Raw genomic sequence first — 14,208 nt, 5'->3', positions numbered from 1 at the left:
GTGGGTGGCTCACAGGGGGGCTATCTCTTTGAAACTGAAAGCCAAACAAGAGCGGGGCTGTTAGCAAGACTGGCATTATGGTGGTATGTGCTTACTTGTCTATGCTAGTTAGTATGTGAAACCTCTGTACCAGTTACTACAGAGCTACTGTTTAAAGCTCCTCCAGCACCTACTTCTGTGGCCCAGAGGCCCTGGCCATTCACCTCGTATCCTCCAACCTCCCCTTAATCCAGCAAAATGAGTTAGCTGATGCCAGTCCCATCCCTGGGGCTGGGAGACTGCTCAGGGACCCCCCACCCCAGCACTGGAGGCCTCAGATTGATGGGCACTGCACTTAGCCTCCAGGAGGGACTGCTCCCCAAGACTTTTTCTGAGGACTGCCTTGTCACCACCATGGCCAAGTCCCAGATCATAGAACGATTGGCTTCAAGAAGACCTTACAATTATCTCATCCTACCTGTTCATTTTACTGAAGAAACAAGTCAGAGAGAGTCACTGGCCAGTTTGTGGCCAATTTAGAGATAAAACTTGAATCTCCTAACTTGGTACTTTTTTTTTTTTTTTTTTTTTTGGCTACATCTTCCTGTTGTCAATTTCCTTAACTGTGAAATGGGGATTAATAGCTTTATGCCTCACAGAGTTGCTAGTAAAAAGAATAATGCTACCCCACATTTTATGTATGTCTTATAGTTTGCAAAAACCCTTTTATATACATTCTCATTTAATCCTCCCGAGAACTTGTGAAAGGTGTTCGGCGCGGAGGCAGCGAATGACCTCCCCAAGATAACAAAGCTGCTGTGATAATGGGTCTCAGTCTCTTAGGGCTTGGGAAACTATACATTCTTTTGTAAATGTAAGATAACATAACCACATGGTATTACTAGTTTTTAGCTTGTGGTATTTTGCAGTTCAAGATTTAGTGACATTGAAAGTGGTAACTTTGTTCAAGCGACGCATTTTTTTTACTTTGATAATGTGCCAATTGCACAGACTTTGGTTCAACATTAAAACAGAAGTGGGCTGCTTCGAAGTGTATTTTTAAAATGAGAGAATCCAAATTTGTAATTAGCTTTAGAAATGTTAGTTGTGCAGTTTGAGTATATAAAGAGCTTCTGGTAATCATTTCTGTTATTAGTGGGTGGCTTATTTTATTTTTTGTATTTCCCCCCAAGCAATTAGGCATTTTGGAAAAAACAAAGTATGTTCTTTGAGGGGTCATTTCCTCTATTACTGCTTTTATTTTTCATACCCTGTAGTCCTAGTATACTTAGAAGACTAGCCACATATATGATTGTGGCAAAGAAAAATCATGTAGGAGCCATTCCACTCACTTGACACCTACCTGTCAGGAGAATGTTATTTAAGTTATAAAGAGAAGCCACAGTGAAGGAAATGATTCACTTCTTGATACATCTTTTGTCTTTTGGTTTTTGGTAATTTTGATAGAAACATCCCTTACTAAGATAAGATTATTGGGAAGATCAACTTGACACACTCCCAAAATAAAATGGAATTTCTTTTGTGTGTATGTTTCTTTCTTTCTTTCTCTCTCTCTCTCCCTGAACCTCAGCCATTTTATAGAATATACTATATTCTACTGTGGAGAGATTGAGTTTATAGATAAGAAAAAGAGTGATGTTGGGCGCCTGGGTGGCACAGCGGTTGAGCGTCTGCCTTCGGCTCAGGGCGTGATCCCGGTGTTATGGGATCGAGCCCCACATCAGGCTCCTCCGCTATGAGCCTGCTTCTTCCTCTCGCACTCCCCCTGCTTGTGTTCCCTCTCTCGCTGGCTGTCTATCTCTGTCAAATAAATAAATAAAATCTTTAAAAAAAAGGAAAAAGAAAAAGAGTGATGTTATTTTCATTCTATATAATTAAGAAGTATCTCTTCAGTTTTCTTTTATTAGCATATGAAAATGATGGAATTTTCTACACCAGTTATCCTGTAAGATTAAATACATATAAAGGGAAAAGAGAAAGAAAAATTATTAGACAAAGCTATAAATGGAAAGAAAATTGAGGTTGTGAGTCCTGATGTTATCATTACCAATTTGTAGTCACATCTAGGAAGAATGTGTTTGTGTGTTTGTTTTTTGAAGTATGTATTATGTGTGTATCTCTGTGTCTTCTCTGCATGTACCGTGTTGTGTGTTACAGAGCAGACTCTCAACTCTCTATTGTACTCTAAGAGATATGACCTCCCTCCTGTACATATAGGACCTTCGAAGCGTTTCTTACCATCTAGAGTTTTCTTGGATTTTATTTATGTCATTTCCCCCTGCTTTGTGTAGATGCTGTGGGGGGTTCTGATCAAAAGAGCATAAAGGTAAAGTTTGTGATTTATAGCCAGACTTGGAGTCATGGTAATAAGACCCTAGGCTTGAATAGATCTTTGAAATTCCAAACTTCTAATTCCTCCAAACTTATTAGGGTGGAAGGGTGATCGAAGAGTGAGTACATACTTTCAAACTTTGCAGCTACCAGTTTTTAAACCAATGCACCCAGCGCGCCCAGGACCAGAGCTGACACATCGTAAGCGCTCATAAGGGTTAGCCATTAGTATTAGCTTGTCTGATTGGATTTCATCTTTACGTCTCTTTCTGCTCCCTGATGGCCATGCTGAATAGGAGCAAAATGTCCAGGAAAGACAAAAACACCAAAGGGAAGAGAAACACAAGTCCTCAGTAGCCTAGAAACAGAATTTATGAGCCCACAAATAATTAGCATCTGGTTGTTTGTCTTCTTATGAGGACATGTGAATTATTTCCACGCCCACCCCAATACCTTTTTCCAAGTGAAGACCCCATGGACAGGTGACTGCTTCTCCATCACCCAGATCTGATTCAGTCGGCCTTAATGAGGTTCCATTTGATGGTAAACTCACATTAATCCCATTCTCTCTTGTTATGTGAAAGACGGTGAGATGTTCACTATCTTCTGTGTAAGAAAAAACAAAAATAAAATGGCCTAAGTATGATTATCATTGATTAGAGCTTTGTTAAGATGTATGAGATGCAAGTGTATTTTTTCCATGCCTATGATAATGTGGGTAATTAAACAAATTAACCAGGCACTCATGCTGTGTTAGGAGTGTAAATTGGTATAGCTTTTCTGGGAAATCATCAAGACCCTAAAAGATCACACCAGTTGACCCAATAATTCTTTTTCCAGGATCTCCCTAAGATAATATTCAGAAATTCAGACCATCTGATATTCAAATATGTCCCCCAAAGTGTTATTTGCATTAACAACAACAAAAACTGTAATTCCCAAAATGAAATCGTTAGATGAAACTCTTTTCTTTGGGATGTAATATTACATAGACTTTGAAAAGCATGTTTTTGAAGTGTTTTTAATAACTTGGGGAAATGCTCACATTCGTTTAACATTGAATGAAAAATAGAAACAAAACTCTGGGGCGTCTGGGTGGCTCAGTGGGTTAAGCGTCTGCCTTCTGTTCACGTTGTGGTCCCGGGGTCCTCCTGCGTCGGGCTCCCAGCCGAATGGGGAGCCTGCTTCTCCTTCCCCCTCTGCCTCTCCCCCTGCTTGTGTTCTCTCACTCTCTCATTCTCTCAAATAAATAAATTCATAAATGAATGAATGAATAAATAAATAAATAAATAAATAAATAAATAAATAAAATCTTTTTTTTAAATGAAAGAAAAAAAATACTCTGAGTATTTTTGTGTATCTGAAAAGAATACTGGTCCACAATCTTTCATTCCCAATTCTGACTCCAAAAGCATTCCAAAATCAAAAGGGTTTTTTGTTTTTGTTTTTGTTTTTGTTTTTGTAACTTCTTTGGTAGAAATTCCTGGTCGGAACTAATGTGAGATTCTATTTTAATAAGAATATGCATCTGTTTTGCTACAGAAATATTATGAAATATGTGCTGCTCCAGACCATGATAGAATATTATGTGATAAATGGTTGTTGCACCAAAATAGTTTTAAAATCCAAACAATTCTGAATGGTGAAACATATTCTGAAGCTCGGAGTTTCAGTTAAGGGGTTGTGGAACTATACAACAAAATATCATTAGCGATTCATCAGTGCCAAGGTTATAGTTGATCTCTCTTTTTTCTTTTTTTTTTTTTTTTGAATTTTATTTAAATTCCAGTTAGTTAACATACAGTGTTATCTTAGTTTCAGGTGTACAATATAGTGATTCAACACTTCCATACATCGCCCTGTGTTCACCACCACAATGCACCTCTTAATCCCCATCACCTATTTCATCCATCCCCCTGTCCACGGCCCCTCTGGTTTATTCTCAACAATTAAGTGTTTCTTGATACGTTTTCTTTATGCTTTTCCATATTTTCCAAATGTTCTACAATAAGCATGTATCAATTTATCATCAGAGAAAGGTATTAAAAATAAATATTTAAGGCATCAAAGAATCATCTCATTTCAGTCAGAATTCCTGAATTTATCATTTGCTTCCTGCATCTTCCAGTTACATGTGTCTTTTAAGCCAAGGGCTAGTTTTTTGAAAGAAAAACATTCATGAGGTTGAACCTTGACCCATCTCCAAACTGCTTTTGGGTTCGAAAGAGCCCCTGGTTAGGGATGCTCACCTTCGAGAAATACTTACAGAATAGGGTCGAGCATTAATCCCATGGGCTACTTTATCATGTTCTGTTTACGGTTAGCAGGATGGCGGGAGGGAGAAACGTTAAGGTGCGAGGTTTACTCTGCTAATGGACAGCTCTTCCGCCCCATTCAGGTGGACACTCACTGACCTGTCACAAGGTTACCCTGCAAAGCTTTGGGGTCCATGTCTGAATGGATTGCTGTAGGCTTCTCATCTCTCCCTTCGCCCAGTTCCCTGCATCCTAAGACTCGAAGCCAGCACAGAGCCTGGAAAAATTACATGTAAGTTTTGACTGAGGTTCCTCTTTCCTCAAACCAAACAATGGTAAGAATTTTCTTAGATGATAATAGCCAAGTAGCCTAAACCCGCATGGGTTATTTTCTTTTAACAAAGTATCTTGAAAATTCTAATTGAGGAACAGAGCAGGGATTGGAATCTGCATAGTGGTGGCTCCTTAATTCACTGGATCTTTAACTTGCATCGGAATCACCTGGAGGGCTTGTGAAAGGACAGCTTGCTGGGCCTCGTGCCCAGAATTTCTGATTCCACAGACCTGGGGCAGTCTGGGAAGTTGCTGTGCTAACAAGTTTCCAGGTGATACTGAGGCAGGTGGCCCAGGGACTCCACTTTGAGAACCACTGCTTTAATTCAAGGGTAACTGAAAGAATGAACGATAAAGGGAGAAAAATGTATGAAATATTTAGTATTAAATGCCACTAAAGTAAGATATGTAGTGCTTTACTGAATATATTGACTCATCTCTCAAGAAAAGAGATTTTTAAGGTCCTCTCAGCACCGTCACATTTGAAGGTTCCACCAAGAACATGACGTTATTCTGTGGAGTCAATAGTACCAGTTATTCTTTGCCCTTGGATTTCAACGAGGGTGACTAACTGCGCTCTACCCGGCGAAAATGACAGCTACGGTCCTTTTGCGGGTATGCTCATCATGTTTTTAGATACTCAAAAGGGAAAATCCTTTTTCCCCTGGGTTGAGAAATATATTGCTGCTTCTCAAAGTGAATCATCACAGTCTTCTCTTTCCTCTTATACGCTTAAATGGGCCTTGATTTTACAAAACACATGTGGGAAGGGAGGCGCATCCCTAATAAATAGTCCAAGTCATCAAGTCCAGGTTTTTGTGGGGTTTGAAGTTCTCAGGACCGACGTAGTTTGAGAATCAGTGTTAGATTCGGAATAAGCCAATCACCTCTCCACTGAGGACAAGAACAATTTATTCCATGTTAATGGAAAAAAGTGGAAGATTTTGGCTCAACAAATGTGCATTTGGATATATGTGAGCATACATGCAAATGTACATATGTGCCTATGAATATATATGCATTTTGTGTATTTCTAGCTTTCATTGTAAGAATTTTAAACATTTTTCTTTTGTTTCATTGAGTTGGTGTGAGTATAAAAATAGTATGAGAGATGCTGTCCAGGAAATGTATGAGAAATTTCTGGGCATTTTAAATCTGTGGACAAGCATTGTGCTTTATAACGTTTACCTTGGTATGGTAAATGTTCATTCAGAGTAGCACTTAGGACACGCAGTTCTTTTATTGGACCCCACAGAAATTGAGAATAATCACTGTTAATAAAGCAATTCCAAAGCAGATGTAATGAAGGCGCTTATCTAGTGCCTACCCATTGGCAGAGCCAAAAATCCTGGAGATAGATTTAAGTGCCTGTATTTAAAATGAAAATCACAGAATCAGATAAATCAGGCGAAAAAGTGGTAGGTGATGAAAGAGTTCCATAAGGAATTAATCTAGAGCTGTCTTCTGGGCACTGCCCAAAGGGTAACAGGGCTGGTAAGAGGGCTGATAGAGTTGTGAGTGATGTAATTATGTGTTCTTACTCCGCCCTCACAAACTATGACATCTCTGTCAGCACTAATTAGTTATTCTGCACAGCGTTCTTGGAAGCGAGGTTTTCAGTGTATGAAGCATCTTTACCATCATATGGAAGAAGCAGGTTGGGTCAAATGCTCCTTCATCGCCTTCCTGCTTTGGCATCTGTGAGTGTCCGTGTTTACACATCCGGTTTTCCTGTAGGGATGACCTGTGATGTCAGTCAGTTTCATGACTACAGGCTGGGGAGGGAAGAAGGCTGCCCTGACACCTCAGGTGACTCGCCTCAGGTGACTGGGTGCTTCGAGCTCCTGCCAGACCCGGCACGGCTGCCTAGATCACTCCCTGCAGCCTGGGGTGAGGCGCTCAAGTCGCTGAGCACCTGGCGCGTCTCTGCAAAAGCACCATGCTTGTGTGGGGACAGGGGTACGGGAACCCTCTCTCCTCTCCACTCAATTTTGCTCTCAACCTAAATCTGCATTAAAAAATAAAGCTCGTTAATAAAAAAAAAAAAAAAACGAATACCAAACAGGATGACAGTTCTTAAAAAAAGTAAACATGGAATTACCATATGCTCCAGCAATTCCACTTCTGGGTATATACCTAAAAGAACTAAAAGCAGAGACTTGGACAGATGTTCGTACAGCATTATTCACAGTAGCCAAAAGGGGGAAGCCACCCAGATGTCTATCAGCAGATGAATGAATAAGGAAAATGTGGCATATACATACAGTGGAATATTATTTGGCTCTAAAAAGATATGAAATTCAGACACATGCTACAACATAGACGAACTTGGAAGAGACTAAATGAGATAAGCCAGACACAAAAGGACAAGTATCGTGTGATCCCACTTAATATGAGGTGTCTAGAGCTGTCAGGCTTATAGCCAGAAAACAGAATGATGGGTGCCAAGGTTTGGGAATAGAGGGGAAGGGAGAGTTGGTGTTAAATGGGTAGTTTTCACTTTGGGAAAATGAGGAAGTTCTGGAGATGGCTAGTGGCAATGGTTGTACAACAGTGTGAATGTACCTAATGCCACCAAATTGTACTCTTAAAAATGGTAAATGTTATATATATTTTACCCCAGTAAAAATAATTAATTAATTAATTAATTAATGATTTTTTTTTTCTAACTGAATACCAGAGCTCGCTTTCCTTCCAAGAGTGCTATGCAGAGTCACCAACTACTGCTTGACAGGGTTGTTCTAGTTTGTGAGGGCGGAGTAAGAATTGACGGCTATGGCCCTCATACCTCTCTCAGCCCTGATTGTTTCCCTGGCATTCTTCTGGCAAGGGCAAGGGATCTACGGAATGTATACTTTAGTCTTGGGGATGGGCTTCCTGTCAGGGCAAGGACACGTTTGTCAGAAACTACCAGGGCAATTTGCCATAAACAACTGTGATCGCTACCGCATGCCTATACACATATAGGAAAGCTGTTTCACTGTGATGGAGGGAGTGCGTACCCACCTGTGCTCCTATAATGGGGCTGCTCAGATCATCTGAATTGTGTGTTCATGATCGAGTCCAATGCACGGGCTTGTGGCGCTGTGTGCATTGCCATGGCACATAACAGGTGTTCGTCAGGAGAGGTGGACACTGAGGCACAAACCAGGGAAAATAGACTTGATTATAATATAGCCGCAGATTGAAGCCTAGTAGAAAAAAGGGAAAGCTGTAGAAGAAAATTAATAGCAAATAATTCTCCTGCAACAGGGCCTCAAGTTATTATAAAGCCTGTTTTACATACGCTAAATGAAATATAATTTACCCCTCATCACCAAATCACTGTAGTATTAGGTGTCAGTGTACCTGTAAATCACAGAACAATTGAGTGTGTCCTGCAGTTCTATGAGGAATATTCAGGATGGAACTTATTACTAGGTTAGTCTCTTTGGACCCTACTTTGGGAAGATTTTGCTTTTTATTCTGTGTTTCTTAGAAGCTGGACTTGGAGAACGATCAGCAGATTCTCATGGGACCCAGTAGTAGCCTGGGTCGTATGCTTTCTTCAGGTCTCCTGTACCACGTTCAGGTCTGCGCTTGGGTCTGACTAGGGCTTGTAATTCCTGAAGAGCAGTGCATAGGGACCCATAGTTCCAAAAAGCTCAGAAAACTGTCCTAAATTATCCCCCGTCCTTAAGAGGAAGGAAGAAGGAATAATCAGGGAATGACCAAGATTATTTGTGTGTATGTGTATGTGTGTGTGTGTATATATATGTGTGTGTGTGTGTGAGAGAGAGAGAGATTATATATATGTGTGTGTGTGTGTATGTGTGTGTGTATATATATATATAATCACACACGTACGTATGTGTGTATGTATTTGGCTTAAGGAGAAGGTATAATCAAGAAAGAGATAAAGTCATCAGTGTTAAAGTATGTAAAAATCAATCCCATCATTCCTACCCAGACTTTCCAAACGTGCTTAGAAGTAAACTCTCTAGGTGATGGAGAGAGGGCAAAATAAAGGTTTCAGCTGCTAAGATATCAGAAACTAGAATTAAAGGTTGTTATAGAAAAGAAAATCCAGGGCAGCAAGTCTAAGAGAGAGAAAAGCGGCGTTTGTTCATCCTTGAGATCCAGATGTGGCTGCCTGCACCCTAAGCTTGAGTTGAACTGACATGGATAGAGAATCAAATCAAAATAAATTCAGCCCCTTGAGTTCAGAGACCATGATTTTTGGATGGACACACGGACACAGGTTTCCACCAGAGAAGACCAGCAAACCAAGTCACCCAGGTGGAATGACGTAAGGTAGAGAACAACAAAGATAGACCCTTGGGGGCTCCCCCTTGTAGGCTTTCATATTTCCTAGGAATCAGATTGCCTCGTTCCAGACACTGAATTCATGTTTGCTGATGGCTTAGCTACCTGGAACCCAACTAACCAGAACCCTGAATTAACTAGCCTTCACATTTCCCCACCCCCACTTCACCGCCTCCCGCACACCCCACCCTACCTACCGCACACATCCCACTTCCCTTTTTCAGAAATAGAGATTCAGAAAACAAGATAGCTTTGGTTTAGTAAAGATGGAGAATATACCCTGGAGGATATCTGTAGCTGATGACACTGACCTGCTGAATCATTGAGAATGGTTAAATGTTTTAAAATTAGGAAAAGAAACTGCTTTGGACCAGAAAATAGATTCTAATAAATGGTCCAAGAGGAAAAAAAAAAAATTGAAACAAACAAAAATCTTGTCCTCAGTTAGTCCAGTTAACTGAAGTTTTATTGTACCTATTTTCATGCCCTAATTAATAATCTAAAACTGTTGATTTACAAAAGAGAAATATACCATTTTTATTCTTCTTGAAAAACTGTGTAGGTTTTGGCTTTTACTGCCTTTCCAGTGCCAGAGTTTAAATTTCAGATATTCCCTTTATGTTTATTATGTTTGGAAGTGCTTTAAAAGTTATAATAGTAATGATATGAGGAGTAATATAGAAAATAATTTTATGAACATATATATTTAGTTCCTAGAGTCATTGGAAAACCATTGGCATAGTTTTGAAGCCAATTCTGTTGTTTTTTTAGAAGAATGTGTGATATATTTATTTGTAGCGTTCAGTTTCACAATTCTGTTCTGCTCAAGGCATCATCAAAATTAATTTTCGTTCCCTGCATATACCCTAATGGTACAGATAGGGGTGACATTACCAGCATGGTAATGTACATTAATATGTAAATCAAAAATTTCAAACGGTATTCCCTGTGAATCTCCAAATAAACTCAGCCATGCTTATTATAAAGCTGCTTTACCAAGTGATTATCAGTGGTAGCACAAATAGTTTATCAGCTTATTCTAATAATTTCCAATCTGTTGCTTTTAGAAATTATTCATATGCTCTCTTTTGGGTGTGCCTTTCATTAGCAAAGTGACACCTCTCTCTGAGCCATGATTTAACCCAAGCTGGGGCAGCACGCTTACAAGGATACCACCTGCCCTCCCCTGTTAACTTGACCATTGTGATGGCCCTAGCATCTGGAGCTTTGCTGCAACTGGAGAGTGCCCAGACCATGGATCATGATGAGGAAGAGTGGTATTTGCAAAGGTCTGGAGTGTAGCAGGACTCTTAGAGTCCTTGTAGAACTTAACTAGAAGCTTTAATCTATTGTTTCTAGTAGATTTTTCCTGTATTTCATGTCTGACTTGTCACCAGGCCAGATTATTACACCGGGTTCCATGTATTAAGTGTTTTTAATTGCTAGGAAGAACAGAATCAGAGAATAATTAATTGTTTCCTTTCGTCCAAACAGAAGTAACTTTATTTTCCTGATTGTAAAGTAATATCTTTATTGTACATAATTTATAAAATAACAGGATAAAGAAGAAAATAAGTTATCTATAATTCAGCTACCTAGATAAAACCTGACTGTTAAACTCTTGTGTATTTTTGCACTTTTTTCGATTAATCAGATAATTCCAAATTTACAAGCAGTACTCTGGACCGATTATATCCTACAAATTTGGGGGAATTTAGGAATGATGACTTTAGATATCATTTTCTAGGACAATGATCTCCTAGTTTCTTATTTTTCTCACTTCAAATTACATTAATCAGCTCTTATAAGAACAGATACCTGTATAGACACACCATTATCTTTATCAAGTGGAATTCGGTATTAACTGTTTTTTCTTTCATTTCTGCATCTTGTCAATAAAAATGATTATTGAGTGGCCCTGCAAGATCCTAATGGGCCTCTGGAATCATAAAAGAAAGATTTAATTATGTACAAGATCGTTTTAGTATTAGATCAATTCATTGTGTTCTAGTTACTTAAAAATTCATATTCAGTATGCTCTATGGAATTTGCCAGAAATGGGTAAGTTTGGTTAGCCAGAACCTCCTTTTCCCATCCATCATCCAAACAATATGTTCTCCAGTAGAACTCTAGTTTTATACCTCATGGTAACAAAATGTGATTCAAATATATCTTTTCTTGTGCTATGAACTAGAGTTTTCCTTCAACTTTGTATCCTTTATCCCCCTTCAGAGAAACTTCTCTTCAAATTCTTGTGGTGTAGTGTTATGTTATAGATCCCAGGATTGTGCTGAGAAGTCTGTGCTTCCCTTGGAGAATGCTAGGATTTTGGATCAGGATGAATCCTAACATGTAGCCAAGGTTAGGAAGGACTTTGAGCACTGGAAAAAAAAACCCGATAAAAGAATTTAGGGGATTGTTAAAAGATTCATCTGAGAAATGTTGTAAGAAAGTTATCTGCAAGCCTTTTGTCAATAGAATAGGAAGTCTATGGGCAGCAGTTGCTAGAATAGGTTTTGTTTTAAAAGATTGATCTATATTTGGCATGGGTAAGACTAGGTCTTCTCCCCTGTACAATACTTAAGTTCTTTGAAAGCAGATTCTTCTAGGTTCTTCTCTCTGCATCCCTTCACATCCTTTGTGCCCTTGTTTATAACGGGACTCGTATGTATTGAGTTAGTATTTCGTCTCTCTTGAGTGACAGATGAATGAATAAGTGTGCCTGATTCACGTACTGCATTTTGCCTTCTTGCTACAGAAGTCAAGGCGTGTTTTGATAAATATCCGTGATTGTGAAATGCCCTGGTTCGTTGGCTACAGGTGGGGAAGTGGTATACAGTACTTCGATCCTCCTAGGAGAAGGAGAGGCTAACGTGGATATTAAGAATTTGCTTCTTTGTCTTCAGTTTCAGTTTGACCTCCTTGCTTCACTGAGTCACAGCGCTCGCTCTTCGGTGATGGGCGCGTCATTTAAGCCTGAGACTGTCCCTTGGACTGTTTATGACATTGTACCTGAATTTCCCATTACATTAACAGCCAGCATTTGTCATAAAATTTCAAGAACACATTAAAAGTTATTTGGTTTGTAGTTGACATTGAGATTAACTTTCTCTAACCTAAACCAGTGAAAACCAAAACGCTCCTCACCACATAAAAGTTTTGCTTTCGCTGTGTTCAGACCCCTCCCACCTCCTCAGAGCACAGTCATTCGGAGTCTAGTTTGGGGGCGGTGTGGTTGTATCTCAGTGGTGTATGACCCACTTTTTCGTAACACTTAATTACCCGTGTTTTTACAGCCCTAGTCAGAAGGTCTGACGATAGTGGACTATAACCCAAAAAAGGTTTTCTGATACACCTCATCAGGGCTGCTAGTACCGTGCGTTATCGGAAGAAGGTGTTAGCCCCGCAGGGCGTGTGTTAACTACCAGAGGATGACAGAACATTTCCTCTAGTTTCTGGATAATGAGCAAGCACACAGGTAAAGAAAGACGCCTTTCTCAGAGTTGCCTCCTTTTGTGTCTTAATTATTTTGTTGAGCTGACTTTTAAATATTGATCACTACCTGCATATGTTTGCTGTTGAGGTCTGCAGAGGGCTCGGAAGAACAAGCATTTTAATTGATACCCTGGGACCTTAATAATTTAACTTTTCATTAGAAGTCTAAAGAGATGGTAAATCAAGAATAGACTCTCCTCTCGATCCTCTCTGTGCCCCTAGAACACGTCCTCTTCATCGCTGTGTTTTTCTTGTGTGCTCGCAAGTGTCTGTGTGTCAGCATCAGCCGCTTGGCGCGGCAGCGGAATGAATGCTTGGTGGGCTGCCGGCCATGCGGTGGGGACTGTGGACAGAGCAGACAGGGACGGGGCGGGGGGGGGCAGGAGGGAAGGGAGACGGCAAGGGGATATTGTGCCTCGGTGCGCATCGTTCCACTGCAAACTAAAAGCAGATTTAGGGCAAGTGATATTGACCTAACTTTGGTGAAATCATTTCCGACAGTCTGCTCTGTTTTAGAAATGCTTATGCTTCTGATAATCACTTTTGTTCATTTGAAGAACTTTGAAAACGCTGTCATTGTTTCAAAACTAAATGTGATAGGTATCATCTTCCTGAATGTACAGAACGTTTGTGGGTGCATTTCTTTGCTGAAAGTTGGTTGACATGTGGCTCGCGGTAGGGTGGTGCCCGCGCCTCGCCGATCACGCTTGCCTGTGCGCTGAAAGGCATACCAACGGGGAGTCTTGGAAAATGCCTGTAGATAAGTCAACGTTGTTTTCCCTGAAAGTCCTGATACAGAAAAAGAGTGAAAGTACCAACACCTAACTGGAAAAAATGTCACTCATTTTAGCCTCTTTGCATCCCTTGTTAGGACAAACCCTGGGTTGGGTTTTTTTACATTTGCGAATTGTGCGGTAGGTGGAGCAGTGTGGGTGGCCCAGAAAAAGTAGCGGTTAGAATAAGATTTTCCATTTATTGCCCTTTGTGCATGGCTAAAAATAAGATTCATACAAATCAGAATATGTAGTGCAAGCACAATCACTCTGTTAATTCTGATGACTGGCTTGCCCACATCTTTGCATCTGTCTGGTAAGTGGTGCGTTGGGAAATAAATGTGACTCTGTTTAAGCAGCGAGAGGCGGCCAGGTTTTTGCGCTGTTTGTCTGCATGTGCTAGTTTATCAGCATTTTCCCCTCTGAAGGAAGAAAGACACAACTCATACATAAACAAATTGTGTCGATGGAAGGTTGAAAGAAGAAGTGATAGAATCTTCGAATCTTTTTTTTAAAAAAACGAATTGCGTTGTTTGAAATGCTGTTTTAAAACATCCATCTTTTTGATTCATTGTTAGAAAGTTGTTTCTTGAAGACTCGTAGAACAGCAAGGGAAGGATTTCTGAGTGGTGTTGCCAGGAGATAGCCACGTCTTTTGTTTGTGGACTGATGGGGTGGTGGGGAAGGGGGATAAGGGTGCATGCACGCCTGTCCCG

At 40.1% G+C, this 14,208-nt stretch overlaps 1 protein-coding gene across 3 annotated transcripts in view; it reads left to right on the top strand.

Moving 5' to 3' along the window:
- Positions 1–14,208, top strand: part of BACH2 (BACH transcriptional regulator 2) — a 358,628-nt gene that overhangs the window by 195,014 nt on the left and 149,406 nt on the right. Inside the window, exon 3 of one of the 3 annotated variants that reach the window (XM_045807057.2) lies at positions 4,730–4,878. The exons of the other annotated variants lie outside the window; for them this stretch is intronic. The gene's annotated coding sequence lies outside the window, so the exon portion shown is untranslated. The remainder of the gene's footprint in view (positions 1–4,729; positions 4,879–14,208) is intronic. 3 annotated transcript variants of the gene reach the window in all.

This window comes from Ursus americanus, chromosome 11 (genome assembly GCF_024610735.1).
Source record: "Ursus americanus isolate L20-20 chromosome 11, mUrsAme1.1.p, whole genome shotgun sequence".
In the NCBI taxonomy this organism is placed as follows: Eukaryota; Metazoa; Chordata; class Mammalia; order Carnivora; family Ursidae; genus Ursus; species Ursus americanus.
This window is presented reverse-complemented; position numbering and strand designations above follow the sequence as displayed.